The 15,620-nt window shown below is 57.5% G+C and overlaps 1 pseudogene across 1 annotated transcript; it reads left to right on the top strand.

Moving 5' to 3' along the window:
• The first annotated feature begins 10,085 nt into the window (after positions 1-10,085).
• LOC309583712 (olfactory receptor 14J1-like) lies at positions 10,086-10,992 on the top strand (annotated as a pseudogene). Its single transcript has one exon. The product of its transcript is annotated as an olfactory receptor 14J1-like (transcript).
• Positions 10,993-15,620: the final 4,628 nt, after the last annotated feature.

Genomic DNA, 15,620 nt, shown 5'->3' with positions numbered 1-15,620 from the left:
TGCTGCAGCTGGGAAAAAGAAAGTCCCTATCTCTGTGTGACCCTGAACAAGCTGCAAACTGCTTTGAAAAAGTTTTGCTCAGTTTTTCCTTCCCTCTCTCAGGCTCAGTTTAGAGGCATAGAAAGGCACAAAAATTAATTTCTGGGCATAGGGCAGTGATATGGGATATGCATCATAAAGTCACCCCAAGACATTCCACCCCTTATCCCATATCATTGGCTCAATGCCCAAACTAAGATATTCTAACTCTACACACACACATCAATACATATACATATACATATATATATACAGCTATGTACGAACAGTGACAGTGACCCTCAGCAAGCAGGGGTACCCAGGCATTTCACACTACAGGTGGTTTTCACCCAACAATCAGATCTCCCTGTGGTACACAACGTGTTGTTCCATCTTTCTGCATTACCCACCATGTGCAACCGGGTCCCTGAGCAAAGACAACTCCACGGATGGGTTGGTCTGTACTCGAGGCAGAATTCATCCCCACAGTCTTTCCTAACAGACCTCTGACATGCACTACTGGGGCCTTATCTCCATCTGCTGTATGCAGGGATTCAGATTGGGCTGGACCAGCTCTATCGGTGGAACCTCAGGTGTTAACTAACCAGGTGGCCTTTGCCAGATTCTGTTCCCAATTTTTGAAAGTTCCCCCACCCAGTGCCTTCAAGGTGGTTTTCAACAATCCATGGCACCGTTCCACTTTGCCTGCAGCTGGTGCATGGTAAGGGATGTGGTACACCCACTCAGTGCCATGTTCTCTAGCCCAGGTGTTTATAAGGCTGTTCTTAAAATGAGTCCCATTGTCAGACTCGATTCTCTCAGGGGTGCCATGCCTCCAAAGGACTTGCTTTTCCAGGCCCAGGATGGTGTTCCGGGCAGTAGCATGAGGCACAGGGTAGGTCTCCAGCCATCCTGTGGTGCCTTCTACCATTGTGAGCACACAGCGCTTGCCTTGGCGGGTTTGAGGCAGTGTGATGTAATCAATCTGCCAGGCCTCCCCATACTTGTATTTGGACCATCGCCCACCGTACCACAGAGGCTTCACCCGCTTGGCCTGCTTGATCGCAGCGCATGTCTCACAGTCATGGATCACCTGGGAGATACTGTCCATGGTCAGATCCACCCCTCGGTCTCGTGCCCACTTATAGGTGGCATCTCTGCCCTGATGGCCTGAGGCATCATGGGCCCATCGAGCTAGGAACAACTCTCCCTTGTGTTTCCAGTCCAAGTCTACCTGTGACACTTCTATCTTTGCAGCCTGATCTACCTGCTTGTTGTTTTGGTGTTCCTCATTAGCCCTACTCGTGGGCCCATGATGCCTCAGGTCATCAGGGCAGAGATGCCACCTATAGGTGGCACGAGATCGAGGGGTGGATCTGACCATGGACAGTATCTGTGATAAAACAAACCGTCTCCCTGTGATCCATGAAAGGCGGCCACCAGAGGCCAAGACCAGCCAGACCTGTTGGCCTTGGCAGCTTTTGTCTGGCAGCAATCCTTGGATAGATGGAATTTTGGAGGCCAAATTCCAATTTTGGCCATGGGCAGCTGGAGGAGAAGGATGGTTCTGTTCCACAGGAAGAGAAGCACAGCCCCAGCGTTTCAAAGGCAGCTGAGAGCTGGCCCTCAGGAAGCCAAGGGGAGCTGGACTTGTCAGTCCTGGCAGATTTTGCCTGGGAGCTGTACTTGGATATATGGAATTTTGGAGCTGGATTCCCAGTTTTGGCCATGGACACCTGGACTTGAAAGATGTTTTTTTCCATGGGAAGAACAGCACAGCCCCGCAGTGTTTCAAAGGCAGATGAGAGGTGGCCCCCAAGAGGCCAAGGCCCGCCAGAGCTGTCTGTCCTGGCAAGTTTCATATGGGAACAATCCTTACATAATCAAATTTGGATGTAGAATCCCAGTTTTGGCCATGGGCCCCTGGAGGAGAAGGACAGTTCTGTTCCATAGGAAGGAAAGCACGGAGCCCCAGCGCTGCAGGGCAGGTGAGAAGCAGCTCTGGCCATGCCAAGGTCAGCCGGAGCTGCCAGGCGGCCCCAGGAGCCCAAGGCAGCCAGAGCTGTTCCATGTTCCCTTGGTTCCGTGGGCCCTGCAGGGTCACAAAGGCCCCTTGGTTCTTTGGGGCCAGCAGTGCCACAGTGGCCCCTTGGTTCCATGGAACGCCACAGGGTCACAATGGTCCCCTTGGTGCCACCAGCCCTGCAGGGTCACAACGGCCCCTGGGTTCCACGAGGCCACGCAGGGTCACAGTGGTCTCCAGAGGAAGGGCAGCACCGAGCCCCAGGGTTTCAGGGGCAGATGAGACACAGCCACCAGAGGCCAAGGCCGGCCACATCTGTCTGTCCTGGCAGGTTTGTCTGGGAGCAACCCTTGGATATTGGGAATTTGGGAGGTGGAATCCCAATTTTGGCCATTTGTGCCTGGACAGGCAGGATGAGTCTTTTCCATAGGAAGGAAAGCACAGAGCCCCAGGGTTTGGAAGGTGGGTGAGATCTGGCCCTCAGGAGGCCAAGCCAGACAGACTTGATGGTAATGGCAGCTTTTGTCTGGGAGCAGCCCTTGGATATTGGGAATTCAGGAGGTGGAATCCCAATTTTGGCCATGGGCGCCTTGTTGAGAAGGATGGGTTTTTCCATATGAAAGAAAAGCACAAAGTCCAAGAGTTTTGGAAGAAGATGAGAGGTGGTCACCATGGGTGAGGGCAGCCAGATCTGTCTCTCATGGCAGCTTTGGTCTGGGAGCCATCCTTGGATATCTGGAATTTTGGAGGTGGATTCTCAATATCGGCCATGGATGCCCGGACATAAAAGATATTTAATTCCATGGGAAGATGAGAGGTGGTCCCTGGGAGGCCAAGCCAGGCAGAGCTGTCTGTCCTGGAAGGTTTCATCTGGGAACAATCCTTGGATATACAGAAATTTGGAGGTGGAATCCCAGTTTTGGCCATGGGCACCTGGATGGGAATGACGGTTCTTTTCCACTGTAGGGAAAGGGTGGAGAGTTGCTGTTGGGATGGGCACGACACACACCAACCCCAACAACAACCCCAGGCAAAAGGCTGTTTATTCTAAAAAGCCAGTGTCATTTATACACTTTTGTATGTTTATCATTCATTAACTTATCCATTGGTTGCTTCACTTCTACAACAGAGTCATTGGCTATTATTTAACTGCAACATCCTGTTATTGGTTACCTATAGCATCAGCATTCTGAGTGTTCAGAAAAACACCAGGTGCAGCCTTGTTGCTGTTTTCTCTTTCTGTTGTTTAGGTGTCTTGCTTCTGTTCACACTAAGTTTCTCATGGGTACAAACGGATTGTGCTAAGATCGATGTCGGAATCAGACAGGCTCGCTGACCTGCTGTTAATTCCCACAGTGGAGCACCGGTGTTTTGAAGGTTGATGAGAAGTGGCCCCCAGGAGGCCAAGACCAGCCAGGCCCATCTGTCCTGGCAGCTCCTGCCTAGGAGCAATCCTTGGATAGACAGAATGTGGGAGATAGAATCCCACTTTTGGCCATTTGTTCCTGGAGGAGAAGGACGTTTCTTTTCCATGGGAAGAAATCACGGAGCCCCAGCGTTTGGAAGGCAGATGAGAGGCGACCGCCAGAGGCCAAGGCCAGCCAGACCCGTCTGTCCTGGCACCTTTCGTCACAGAGCAATCCTTTGACAGACGGAATTTTGGAGGCAGAATTCCACTTTGGACCACGGGCCCCTGGAGGAGAAGGACAGTTCTGTTCCATAGGAAGGAAAGCACGGAGCCCCAGCACTCCAGGGGCAGATGAGAATCAGCCCTGGACATGCCAAGGTCAGCCAGAGCTGTCAGGCGGCCCCGGGAGCCCAAGGCAGCCAGAGCTGTTCCACGTTCCCTTGGTTCCATGGGCCCTGCAGGGTCACTGTAAGAGCCTAATAATAAGAGAAAGGCTCCAAAAAGTGCTTTGTCATTATGACTGCTTCAAAAATGCCTCGTCATTTGGTCTGCTTATCATAAAATGGGCGGTACAGACCATGGGTAGCTCGCCTTGAGGCCCATAAAAAGGAAGGTGAAACTGGTGCAGGTGTGGAGGGAAAAGCGAGGGGCAGAGTCCCTGACCTTTGCCTTTCCCCCCACCACCATCGCCTGCTGCCAGACACTCTGGGGCCTCCTGGAGCCGACGCTGCCCGCCTGAGGAGATCCCCCCTGATCCTGCACCCCTGGGCAGGGACAAGGAGGCCCTGAGGCCCCAGGGCTGCAGGGGTCACTTGTCCCCTCCTGGCCTCAGGGCCAGGGCCAGCAGCCGTGGCCAAAGGGCTGCACAAGTTGGCTCTGTCAGGGCCTTGCAGCTGCTGCCCATCCCTCTGCCCTCTGCAGCCCAGGCTGTCCTACGGTGTCCCTGCCCTGCGCCTCTGTCCCTGCAGGCTGTCCTCATCCCCCCGGCTGCCCCACCTGGCTGGCCCCTTCCTTTGCTGGCAGCTCTGCGTCCTGCCTGCCTCTGCCTGGGCACACAAAGCCTTGGGCTGCTCCAGGCTCCTTCTGGGGGATGTGTTGCAGCCCAGCCCTGCCTGGGAGGGAAATTCCCTTCTCCTGGTGTCCACTCTGGGCCTCCCCAGCTGCCCTGTCACAAAGGCCCCTTGGTTCTTTGGGGCCAGCAGTGCCACAGTGGCCCCTTGGTTCCATGGAACGCCACAGGGTCACAATGGTCCCCTTGGTGCCACCAGCCCTGCAGGGTCACAACGGCCCCTGGGTTCCACGAGGCCACGCAGGGTCACAGTGGTCTCCAGAGGAAGGGCAGCACCGAGCCCCAGGGTTTCAGGGGCAGATGAGACACAGCCACCAGAGGCCAAGGCCAGCCACATCTGTCTGTCCTGCCAGGTTTGTCTGGGAGCAGCCCTTGGATATTGGGAATTTGGGAGGTGGAATCCCAATTTTGGCCATGGGCACCTTGTTGAGAAGGATGGGTTTATTCCACATGAAAGAAAAGCACAAAGTCCAAGAGTTTGGAAAGAAGATGAGAGGAGGCCACCATGGGCAAGAGCAGCCAGACCTGTCTCTCATGGCAGCTTTTGTCTGGGAGCAATCCTTGGATAGACAGAATTTGGGAGGTAGAATCTCAGTTTTGGCCATGGGAGCCTGGATGAGAAGGACGGTTCTTTTCCTTAGGAAGGAAAGCACGGAGCCCCAGGAGCCCCAGGATACCCCAGAACCCACTGAGGAACGGGGTCCCCCCGGCCTCATCATGCGCAGCCTTCAGCTGTCTCAGGCAGAGCCCATCCCGCCCTCAGCAGCCCCAGCCCAGCCCAGCCCAGCCCTCCTGGGCAGGAAGCCCCAATGGCCGAGCCGGCCTGGGACACTTGCAGGGATGCGGGGGCAGCCGCAGCTTCTGGGGCCAGCCTGGGCCAGGCCCTGAGCGCCCTGCCAGGGAACCATTGCTGCCCCACATCCCATCTCAGCCTGCCCTCGGGCAGCGGGAAGCCGTTCCCTGGGGCCCGGCCCCGCAGACCCTTGGCAAGAGTCTCTCTCAGCCAGCAATTGCTGCTCCTCCCTGCTGCGGGGCCCGAGCTGCAAGTTGATTTTCTGCCGCTGGCCCTGGCCCAGCCCCGAGCCAGGGCCAGGACCTTGCCCTGGAGCTCTGCGGGTGCTGTGGAAAGCTGAGAGGCAGCTCTGGCTTCTCCACTTCTCCTGTGCTAAGGCTGCCTGGCAGAAGAAATGGAGGGACAGCTCTGGTGGCACAATCCCTCCCGGCCCAGGGCCCAGCGCTGGGAAGGTCTTTCCGTGCCGAGGCTTTGCTGCGGCCAAGGAAAGCTCCTGGCTCAGGGTCACCTTTCCTGCTGGGCCAGAGCCCCCGAGTGGCCCAGCAGCAGCAGAGAATTCCAGCACAGCCCCGGCACGGGCAGGGCGGCCCTGGGCGGGCTGCGGGAGCCGGCAGCGCCTGAGCTCAGAGCAGCTGAGCCCGGGGGCTCTTGGCCAAGGCCGAGGCCCAGCGAGCATTTCTCAGCTCGCAGGGCGGCCTGGAAAGGTGCTGGGGGGGATCATTCACCCCCCAGGGCGGTCCCAGTGGCTCCCAGGATTTCCATGTCCGTGCTCCCAGCGCTGCTCCCAGCCCTGATCCGTGGGGATGGCAATGTCCCGCTCCCTTCCCGGGGCAGGCTCACACCTGAGCCAGGTGTGCAGGGCAGGACCTTGCCCTGAGCCCAAGCCCTGTCCCCCCTGCAGGATCTGCTTCCCATCGGCCTCTTCCTCCTGCGGCCCCAAGCCCAGCTCGGTGCTGAACGAAGGGCGCTGGGCCGGGGTCATCCCCCGGCGGGGGCTGCGCACCCCCTCTGCCCCCTCCCCAAATTCCCTCCCGGGGCAACAGGGGCTGCCTCAGGAGCCCTGGGGCTCCTGGGGCTCCGTGCTTTCCTTCCTAAAGAAGAGAACCATCCTTCCCATCCAGGCTCCCATGGCCAAAACTGAGATTCTACCTCCCAAATTCTGTCTATCCAAGGATTGCTCCCAGACAAAAGCTGCCATGAGAGACAGGTCTGGCTGCTCTCGCCCATGGTGGCCACCTCTCATCTTCTTTCCAAACTCTTGGACTTTGTGCTTTTCTTTCATGTGGAATAAACCCATCCTTCTCAACAAGGTGCCCATGGCCAAAATTGGGATTCCACCTCCCAAATTCCCAATATCCAAGGGCTGCTCCCAGACAAACCTGCCAGGACAGACAGATGTGGCTGGCCTTGGCCTCCTGTGGCTGTGTCTCATCTGCCCCTGAAACCCTGGGGCTCGGTGCTGCCCTTCCTCTGGAGACCACTGTGACCCTGCGTGGCCTCGTGGAACCCAGGGGCCGTTGTGACCCTGCAGGGCTGGTGGCACCAAGGGGACCATTGTGACCCTGTGGCGTTCCATGGAACCAAGGGGCCACTGTGGCACTGCTGGCCCCAAAGAACCAAGGGGCCTTTGTGACAGGGCAGCTGGGGAGGCCCAGAGTGGACACCAGGAGAAAGGAATTTCCCTCCCAGGCAGGGCTGGGGTGCAACACGTCCCCCAGAAGGAGTCTGGAGCAGCCCAAGGCTCTGTGTGCCCAGGCAGAGGCAGGCAGGACGCAGAGCTGCCAGCAAAGGAAGGGGCCAGCCAGGTGGGGCAGCCGGGGGGATGAGGACAGCCTGCAGGGACAGAGGCGCAGGGCAGGGACACCGTGGGACAGCCTGGGCTGCAGAGGGCAGAGGGATGGGCAGCAGCTGCAAGGCCCTGACAGAGCCAACTTGTGCAGCCCTTTGGCCATGGCTGCTGGCCCTGGCCCTGAGGCCAGGAGGGGACAAGTGACCCCTGCAGCCCTGGGGCCTCAGGGCCTCCTTGTCCCTGCCCAGCAGCCTGGCAGGGGCCGCCCCATGGTGCTGCCCTGGGCACTGCACATCCCCACATCCCAGTGCCCCGGCAAGAGCCCTGAGCACTGAGGGAGGGACAGGATCTGCCTTGCCAGGGGCTGGGGCTCAGGCCTTGGCCCTTTGCACTCCTGGAACACAGCCAGCTTTGCTCAGCACCAGAGACACCTTTCCCTTGCTTGTCCCCCCCTGCCATCGCTGCCTCCAGAGTTCTGCTCTCACTGGAACCTGGGGACACTTTCACGTGAGTCGTGTCCCTCACTGGGACCCATTAAAAGTTAAAGAAACTTTGGACTTTGAATCTGACTTTGAGTTCTTGAGAAGTTTTTTGAAGATGCTCTGAGGGACTGAGTCTGATGTGAACAACACCAAAGGCCCGAGAGGGTCATTAAAGTCCTTGTGCTGCTGCTGTGCTGCTGAGCTGGGCTGGGCTCCTGGCACAGAGGGAACTCTCAAGCTCCTGGCAACCAAGGAGAGCTTCAAAGAGGCAGCTCTGCTGAGGAGCAGCTCCTCTGCCAGCCCAGCAGGGCTGAGGGCACTGCCTGCAGGTACCTGGGAGGAGTGAGCAGAGAGCTGGCTAAAGCAGCTGGGAGGGCAGCTCTGAACTCATTCCTGGAGAAACCTTCCCAGCGTGGGACACAGTGAGTCTCTGGCTGCAGGGATCCTCTAGAGCTGGCCCATGGCACGGCTGCCATGGCTGTGAGGATGGCTCTGCTGCCGTTCCTGCCTTGGGGGAGGATGTGCTGCAGAGCGGGGCTGCCCTGGGCACCGTCAGAGGGACAGGGCAGGATGGCTCCTGCTGCCAGGGCCGGCTGCAGGCTGTGAAGGTGGGCAGCAGCCAGGGGTGCCCAGGGCTGTCCTGCAGAGCAGCTCCTGCAGCCCTGAGGGCTCTTTGCCAGGCCAGGGCATCTGCCACCTGCCAGGGGCAGCTCTCAGCCTGCCTGGCAGCTCCCCATGGGCGGTGCAGGGGAGCTGTGGCTGCAAGGAGTGACTCCTGCAGGGCAGGTCCTGCTGCTGTGGAGAGGCTGCTGTGGGGGCCAGGGCTGCTCAGAGCTCCAGCTCATGCCCAGCTCATTTCTGAGGGGGTTTTTCATGAGCACATTCAGGGCAGGAGATTCCTGCTTGAGTCTCTGCTTTCCTCAGTTTGTGCTCCCACTTTTCCCAGGCTCAGCTTGGTGGGAATGGAAACTCAGCTGTGCAGGTGGAGCAGGGGCTGAGGCTCTTAAACCATCCCACTGAGGATTCCTGGGAGCCTCAGCAAGTGCCTGCACCTCCGCGGCCTCCAGATCCAGCCAGCATCACCTTTCCATGGTGCCCAGGCCCGGGGGAGCTGCTCTTTAATCCCCGCAGCCCCGAGCGGCTGCCGGGCAGGGCTGGCCCAGGGGCTGGGCTGGGCTCCGGCAGCAGCGGCAGGGACGGAGCCCGGGCCGCAGGAGCAGCTCCCGGCTGGGACAGCTCCAGCAGCAGAGCCGTGGGCAGGGAGGGAGGGAGGCAGCGCTGAGGGCAGCCCTGCTGAGGGGAGCTGTGGCAGCTGCCGGGCCTGCCCTGCAGTGCAGACACCGCCCTGAGCAGCGCAGCCCCGGTGTCCCCTCGCAGCCAGCACAGCCCTCAGCCCGGGGGCTCGGGGCCCTCAGCCCGGGGGCTCGGGGCCCTCGGTGCCCTCCTGGGCCGGCAGAGCAGCACCAGAGATGAAGGGCATCTCTGCGGCCGCGGGCCCGTTCCTGCTGCCCGGGGCCTGAGGGCGACTGTCCTGCCCTGGTGCTGCCCGGGAGGGGCTGGGCAGCGCTGCGCAGGGAAAGGCTTTTCCTCAGGGCCCGGCTCTCTCTCCTTGCCCTGCTCAGCTGCTCCTGGCGCTGCTCAGGGGCTCTCTGGGAATGGCAGCTCGAGCTGCAGGCTCAGGCCCAGCCCTGGGGCTCCTCCTGTGCAGGCTGAGCACAGCAATGGGGTGTCCCAGCTCCCTGTGCCCCGGGAGCTCTGGGCACGCCGGGCTGGGAGGCTGGCAATGAGCCGGCTCTCCTCCAGCAGGGCCATGGACAGGACCCTCGCTGTGCCCTCGGGATGCCATCCCAGCTGTGAGCTGCCTTCCAGGGGACACTGGGGCCAGGAGTGTCCTTGGCCAGCAGTGGGGCTGAGACTCTGAGAAAGGCTGAGCCACTTTGCTCGGCTGTGGGTCCCTCTGCTCTCAGCTGTGCCAGGCTGATTTTCAGGGGAACACAGTGACTGCCCTCGATCTCAGGAAGGGCAGCTGGGGACAGATGGAGCAACAGAGCAGCTCCCCTCACCCTTCTCTGAGTTACAGCCAATGGTCTTGCCTTGCACAGCTCTCTGCTCTCCCTGGCACGGCAGGAAACCCTCTCAAAGTGCCTTTGGCCGTCACCGTTCCTTAGCCCTGGCACAGGAGATGCTGCCCAGCTCCTCTGCCTCAGGAGCACTTTGGGCTGATGGAGTCCAGCCCCAGGACCGGCCCCTGTCCCCATTCCCATGTCCCCGCTGAAGCAGAGCAGAGCTGACTCCTCGCTGTCCATGGGCACAGCCCCTGCTCGTCACAGCAACGGGGCCAGATCCCAGCAGAGCTCCAGGCACGGGGCTGAGGGAAGGGCTCTGAGAAAAGGAAAATTGGGGGGCAGGGCCGGCAGAAAGGGCTTGGACATTGCTCAGCAAAGTCTCCCCTGACTCCTCACTGTCTCCTCCTTCAACAGCACTCCATGGGCAGAGGCTCAAAATGTCCAACAGCAGCTCCATCAGCCCCTTCCTCCTGCTGGCATTGGCAGACACGCGGCAGCTGCAGCTCCTGCACTTCTGCCTCTTCCTGGGCATCTCCCTGGCTGCCCTCCTGGGCAGCGGCCTCATCATCAGCGCCGGAGCCTGCGGCCAGCACCTGCACAGCCCCATGTTCTTCTTCCTGCTCAGCCTGGCCCTCACCGACCTGGGCTCCATCTGCACCACTGTCCCCAAGGCCATGCACAATTCCCTCTGGGGCACCAGCCACATCTCCTACTCAGCATGTGCTGCTCACGTGTTTTTCTTTCTCTTCTTCCTCTCAGCAGAGGATTTCCTCCTCACCATCATGTGCTACGAGCGCTACGTGTCCATCTGCAAAGCCCTGCACTACGGGACCCTCCTGGGCAGCAGAGCTTGTGCCCACATGGCAGCAGCTGCCTGGGCCAGTGCCTTTCTCTACGCTCTCCTGCACACGGCCAATACATTTTCCCTGCCCCTGGGCCAGGGCAATGCCCTGGGCCAGTTCTTCTGTGAAGTGCCCCAGATCCTCAAGCTCTCCTGCTCACACTACAAGCTCAGGGAACTTGGGCTCATCACTGTCAGTGCCTGTTTGCTCTTTGGCTGTTTTGTGTTCATTGTTTTCTCCTATGTGCAGATCTTCAGGGCTGTGCTGAGGATCCCCTCTGAGCAGCCTTTTCCACGTGCCTCCCTCACCTGGCCGTGCTCTCTCTGTTTGTCAGCACTAGCATATTTTCCAACCTGAAGCCCCCCTCCATCTCCTCACCATCCCTGGATGTGGCACTGTCAGTTCTGTACTCGGTGGTGCCTCCAGCCCTGAACCCCTCATCTACAGCCTGAGGAACCAGGAGCTCAAGGAGACCCTGAGAAAACTCTCTGGACTTCTTTGACTGCTGAAGAGTCCATAAGGAATATGAAAAACTCAGATGCCCCTTAGATCATATGTCTTATTTTTCCTTTGTTCATTATACAGCAAATGGTATTTCACTTTAATAATATTTTTGTTATCACTCTCCCAGTGTTATCTGACCCCAGACACATCCTGTACATGTGGATCCAGGCTCCCTGTACAAACAAACACACTAAAGAGTCCAGCAGAAATTATTTGTCTCTGTTCCCATCTGTCACATCTCCTCTGGAGCTGGAGCTGCAGCCCCAGCACCTGGGAGGGCTCAGGAGCTCCCAAGCTCAGCTGCCACACAGAGAACTTGTGGGCCTTGGGGTGCCCCTGTCGGCCTCAGTGCCCAGAGCCTTTCTGCTCCTTCCCCCTGGGGCTGCTGCTTCCCTGCAGCCCTGGCCACGGAGAGCAGCAGAAGCGGCCGTGTCCAGAGCAGCAGTGCCAGCTCAGGGCCCTGTGGGGAGCAGGGGCTGGGCAGCAGCACAAGGCAGCCCGGCCGGCCGGGACACCTCAGCTGGGGAAAGGGATGTCCAGAGAAGGGCAAGGGAGCGTTTCTGTGCCTGCAGGGTGCAATCCAGAGGAAGCTGCTGCTGCAGGCACCGGCTCTGGCCAGGCCCCTCTGTCCCCTGCCCAGGGCTGCTGTGCTGTGCTGTGCTGGGCAGAGGGGCTTGCACTGAGGGGCAGAGGCAGCCTGTGCTGGGCATCTCCTGGAGCCGGGGCCGGGAGTTCTGCGCCGTCCCTGGGCTCCATTTCCCCTGCCATGGGGAGCTCCAGCCCTGGGGCTGCTGTGGAGGCTGACCTCCCTCTCTGCCCCTCGGCAGCTGCTGGGCCCTTCAGAGGGGCTGAGCAGTGGGGGGAGTGCCCCCAGTGCTGGCACACCCCGGGGACACCTTCCACTGGCCCAGATTGCTCCGTCCAACCTGGCCTTGAACACCTCCAGAGGTGGGGAGTCTGCAGCCTCTCTGGGTAGCCTGTGCCAGGAGCTCACCACCCTCACGGGGAAGAATTTCTTCCCAATATCCCATCTAAACCCGCCCTCCTTCCCCTCATGGACATTCCCCTTGTCCTGTCACTCCAGACCTTGTCCAAAGTCCCTCTCCAGCTCTCAGAGCCCCTTTAGGCACTGGAAGGGGCTCTCATGTCTCCTTGGAGCCTTCTCTCCCCCAGGCTGAGCAGCTCCAGCTCTCCCAGCCTGGCTCCAGAGCAGAGGTGTTCCAGCCCTGCAAGTGTCCCGTGTGACACTGCAGGACTTCGTGTAACCAAGGGTCCATTGTCACACTGTGGGACATAAGAGACCATTGTGACACTGGGGTGCCCCATGGAATCAAGGAGATCACTGTGACACTGTGGGGCCCCAACCAAGGAGATCATTGTAACACTGTGGGGCCCCATGGAACCATGGAGACCATTGTGACACTGTGGGGCCCCATGGAATCAAGGATCCATTGTGACACTGTGGGGCCCCATGGGATCAAGGAGACCACCGTGACACTGTGGGGCCTCATGGGATCAAGGAGATTACTGTGACACTGTGGGGCACCATGGAATCAAGGAGATCACTGTGACACTGTGGGACCTCATGGAATCAAGGGGCCATTGCGACACTCCCGAACCAACAAGACCCCTCTGTAACACTGCAAAACCTTATGGAAAAATGGGTCCATTGTGACACTGTGGAACCAAGGAGACCACTGTTACACTGAAGGGCCTCATAAAACCATGGAGATCATTATGACACTCTAGGGCCTTGTGAAACCAAGGAGACCATTGTGGAACTGCAGGGCCTCAAGGAATAAGGGAGACCATTCTGATTCTTCAGAGCCTTGAGGAACCAAGTAACCTTTGGGACACTGCAGGACCAAGGGGACCATTGTGACACTGTGGGGCCCCGCAGAACCAAGGGGCCATTGTGACACTGCAGGGCCTCATGGAATCATGGAGACCATCGTGACACTGCTGGGCCTGATGGAACCAAGAGGCCATTTTGAAACTGTGGGGCTCCATGGATCCAAGGAGACCATTCTGACACTGACAGGTTTCACAGAACCAAGGGGCTGTTGTGTCAGTGTGGGGCTCCAAGAAACCAAGAGGCCATGGTGACACTGCAGCCCATTGTGAAACAATGGAATCCACTGTGACGCTGCAGGGCCCCATGGAACCTTAGAATCAATAGTGACACTTGGGGGCCTTGTGCAACACAGAGGCCATTGTGACATTGCAGGGCTTCGTGTAACCAAGGGTGTCGTTGTGGCACTGTTGGGCCCCATGGAACCAAGACCACTGGGACAATCCGGGACCTCATGGAACCAGGGGGCCATTGTGTCACTTTGGGGCCCCATCAAACCAAGGCAACCATTGTGACACTGCAAGGCCTCATGGAAGCAGGGAGATCACTGTGAGGCTGTTAACAAAAGTCAGTAAAAACAAAAGAACCTCCTTAACACCAATGTAGCACTAAGAAGAAGAAGCAGCATTCTTTATTTGGCTGGATGGATGAGGGGATAGCTCCTCCTAAAGCCATGCATGCTGAGGACAGGAAAGTTCCTGTTTATATCCTGTGTTTTACAGACATGTTCAGTGATTGTCCCAGAATAAACATGCAGATGATAATCATTTCCCCAAAATCATTAACATATTTTCCCTCCCCTTTACACATGCGTTCTTCTGTTCTGGGGGTCTCTTTGGGGGTCCCTGGTGATCAGTGACCCCAAAGTCACGCCTGACTGCCTGGGGAACTGGTAAAAGTTCACAAATGAGGCCGGTCACTTTCCAGTTCTCCTTCTTACACAGTGGGCAGTGTGCAGTTCCATGGGCCAGTGGGTTTGGAAGAACAAGCATTGTGTCAGATCAACAGGTGTGGAAGATTTATCATCTGATAACATCCCCGCCTTTGTGAAGATTGTCTTCTCTTCCTCGCCTTGCATTAGCAATCATGGTTTTTATGCAGCTCAAAGGAAAGTATCATAATTAAAATTATTACTATGATCACAATTATATTTTGCAAAAGTGAGGCTAACCAGCCAGTCAGAGAAAATTCAAATCCATTAAGTATTTTTTCCAACTCGTTACTTTCTAATCCTGCTCTTAATTCCCTGCTGGATGCAGCAACCGATTTTATCCTCTCTACCCGATCATCCCATCCAGCATCACATTTGGAATGTGCACACAACAAGTGTTGCTGTTTCAGTTCAAGAATCCACACACTCCCTGTCCATGTAGCAGCAATAGGGCTAAAGCCAATCTGCTCTGGAAGGTCATTTTAGCTGGGGCTGGCAATTGTTCCTTTATTTCAGCAAACCCCAAAGGAGCTGCATTCACTGAAGTTCCCATTGGCAGAGCCCAATGGTGTGTGGCTGGTCTGTTCCTAAAGGCAGATGTTTGCAGAGCAGAGATGGATTCTAAAATCCATCCCGCTGGAGTTCCTGCACTGGGATGTTTCCCAGTTTCATCCTGTCACAGTCTGGTTTAAACCCAGAAAAGCAAAGAAAGCTAAGTCTCTGTGCATAAACTGGAAAGAACTTAGAAGGTTCAAAATATTCCCAGAAACGAGATTAAAACCAAATGAGATTAAATGTTGATGCCAAAAAACTGATGTATTTTTGTTAACAGTAGAGAGGCAAAGAGAAAGAAAGAGAAAAGTAGAGAAAAGTTAGAAAAAGCCAAGGTTATTTTAAAAAAATAGCATAGGATCGGTCACCATCACACTGTGCTACCTTTAGTGCTGCCAAGATGGGCTGGGGGGAGCGAAGCAGGTTTTGCTCTTTTTTCCTGTCGTTTGAAGCATCTTATCCGCCTTCTCCGGCCTCGGGAGCAGTTTGGCTGGAATGCGGCCGCCCGTCCCCCGAGTGTCAGGCGCAGTGCCCGGTCCTGCAGCCGAGCCTTGGCCCGCTCGCGGTGCTCCCAGCACGGGACGCAGCAGCAGGGCAGGGGCTCCACAACTCACTCGTGGCTCCGGCCCAGGGGTGCAGGATCAGGGGGGTTCTCCTCAGGCGGGCAGCGTCGGCTCCAGGAGGCCCCAGAGTGTCTGGCAGCAGGCGATGGTGGTGGGGGGGAAAGGCAAAGGTCAGGGACTCTGCCCCTCGCTTTTCCCTCCACACCTGCACCAGTTTCACCTTCCTTTTTATGGGCCTCAAGGCGAGCTACCCATGGTCTGTACCGCCCATTTTATGATAAGCAGACCAAATGACGAGGCATTTTTGAAGCAGTCATAATGACAAAGCACTTTTTGGAGCCTTTCTCTTATTATTAGGCTCTTACAGTGACCCTGCAGGGCCCATGGAACCAAGGGAACGTGGAGCAGCTCTGGCTGCCTTGGGCTCCCGGGGCCGCCTGACAGCTCTGGCTGACCTTGGCATGTCCAGGGCTGATTCTCATCTGCCCCTGGAGTGCTGGGGCTCCGTGCTTTCCTTCCTATGGAACAGAACTGTCCTTCTCCTCCAGGGGCCCGTGGTCCAAAGTGGAATTCTGCCTCCAAAATTCCGTCTGTCAAAGGATTGCTCTGTGACGAAAGGTGCCAGGACAGACGGGTCTGGCTGGCCTTGGCCTCTGGCGGTCGCCTCTCATCTGCCTTCCAAACGCTGGGGCTCCATGATTTCTTCCCATGGAAAAGAAACGTCCTTC

The sequence above is a fragment of the Coloeus monedula genome (assembly GCF_965178545.1).
Source record: "Coloeus monedula genome assembly, chromosome: 32".
Taxonomy (NCBI): Eukaryota; Metazoa; Chordata; class Aves; order Passeriformes; family Corvidae; genus Coloeus; species Coloeus monedula.
The sequence above is the reverse complement of the archived record's forward strand: the minus strand, read 5'-3'. Positions and strand labels throughout refer to the sequence as shown.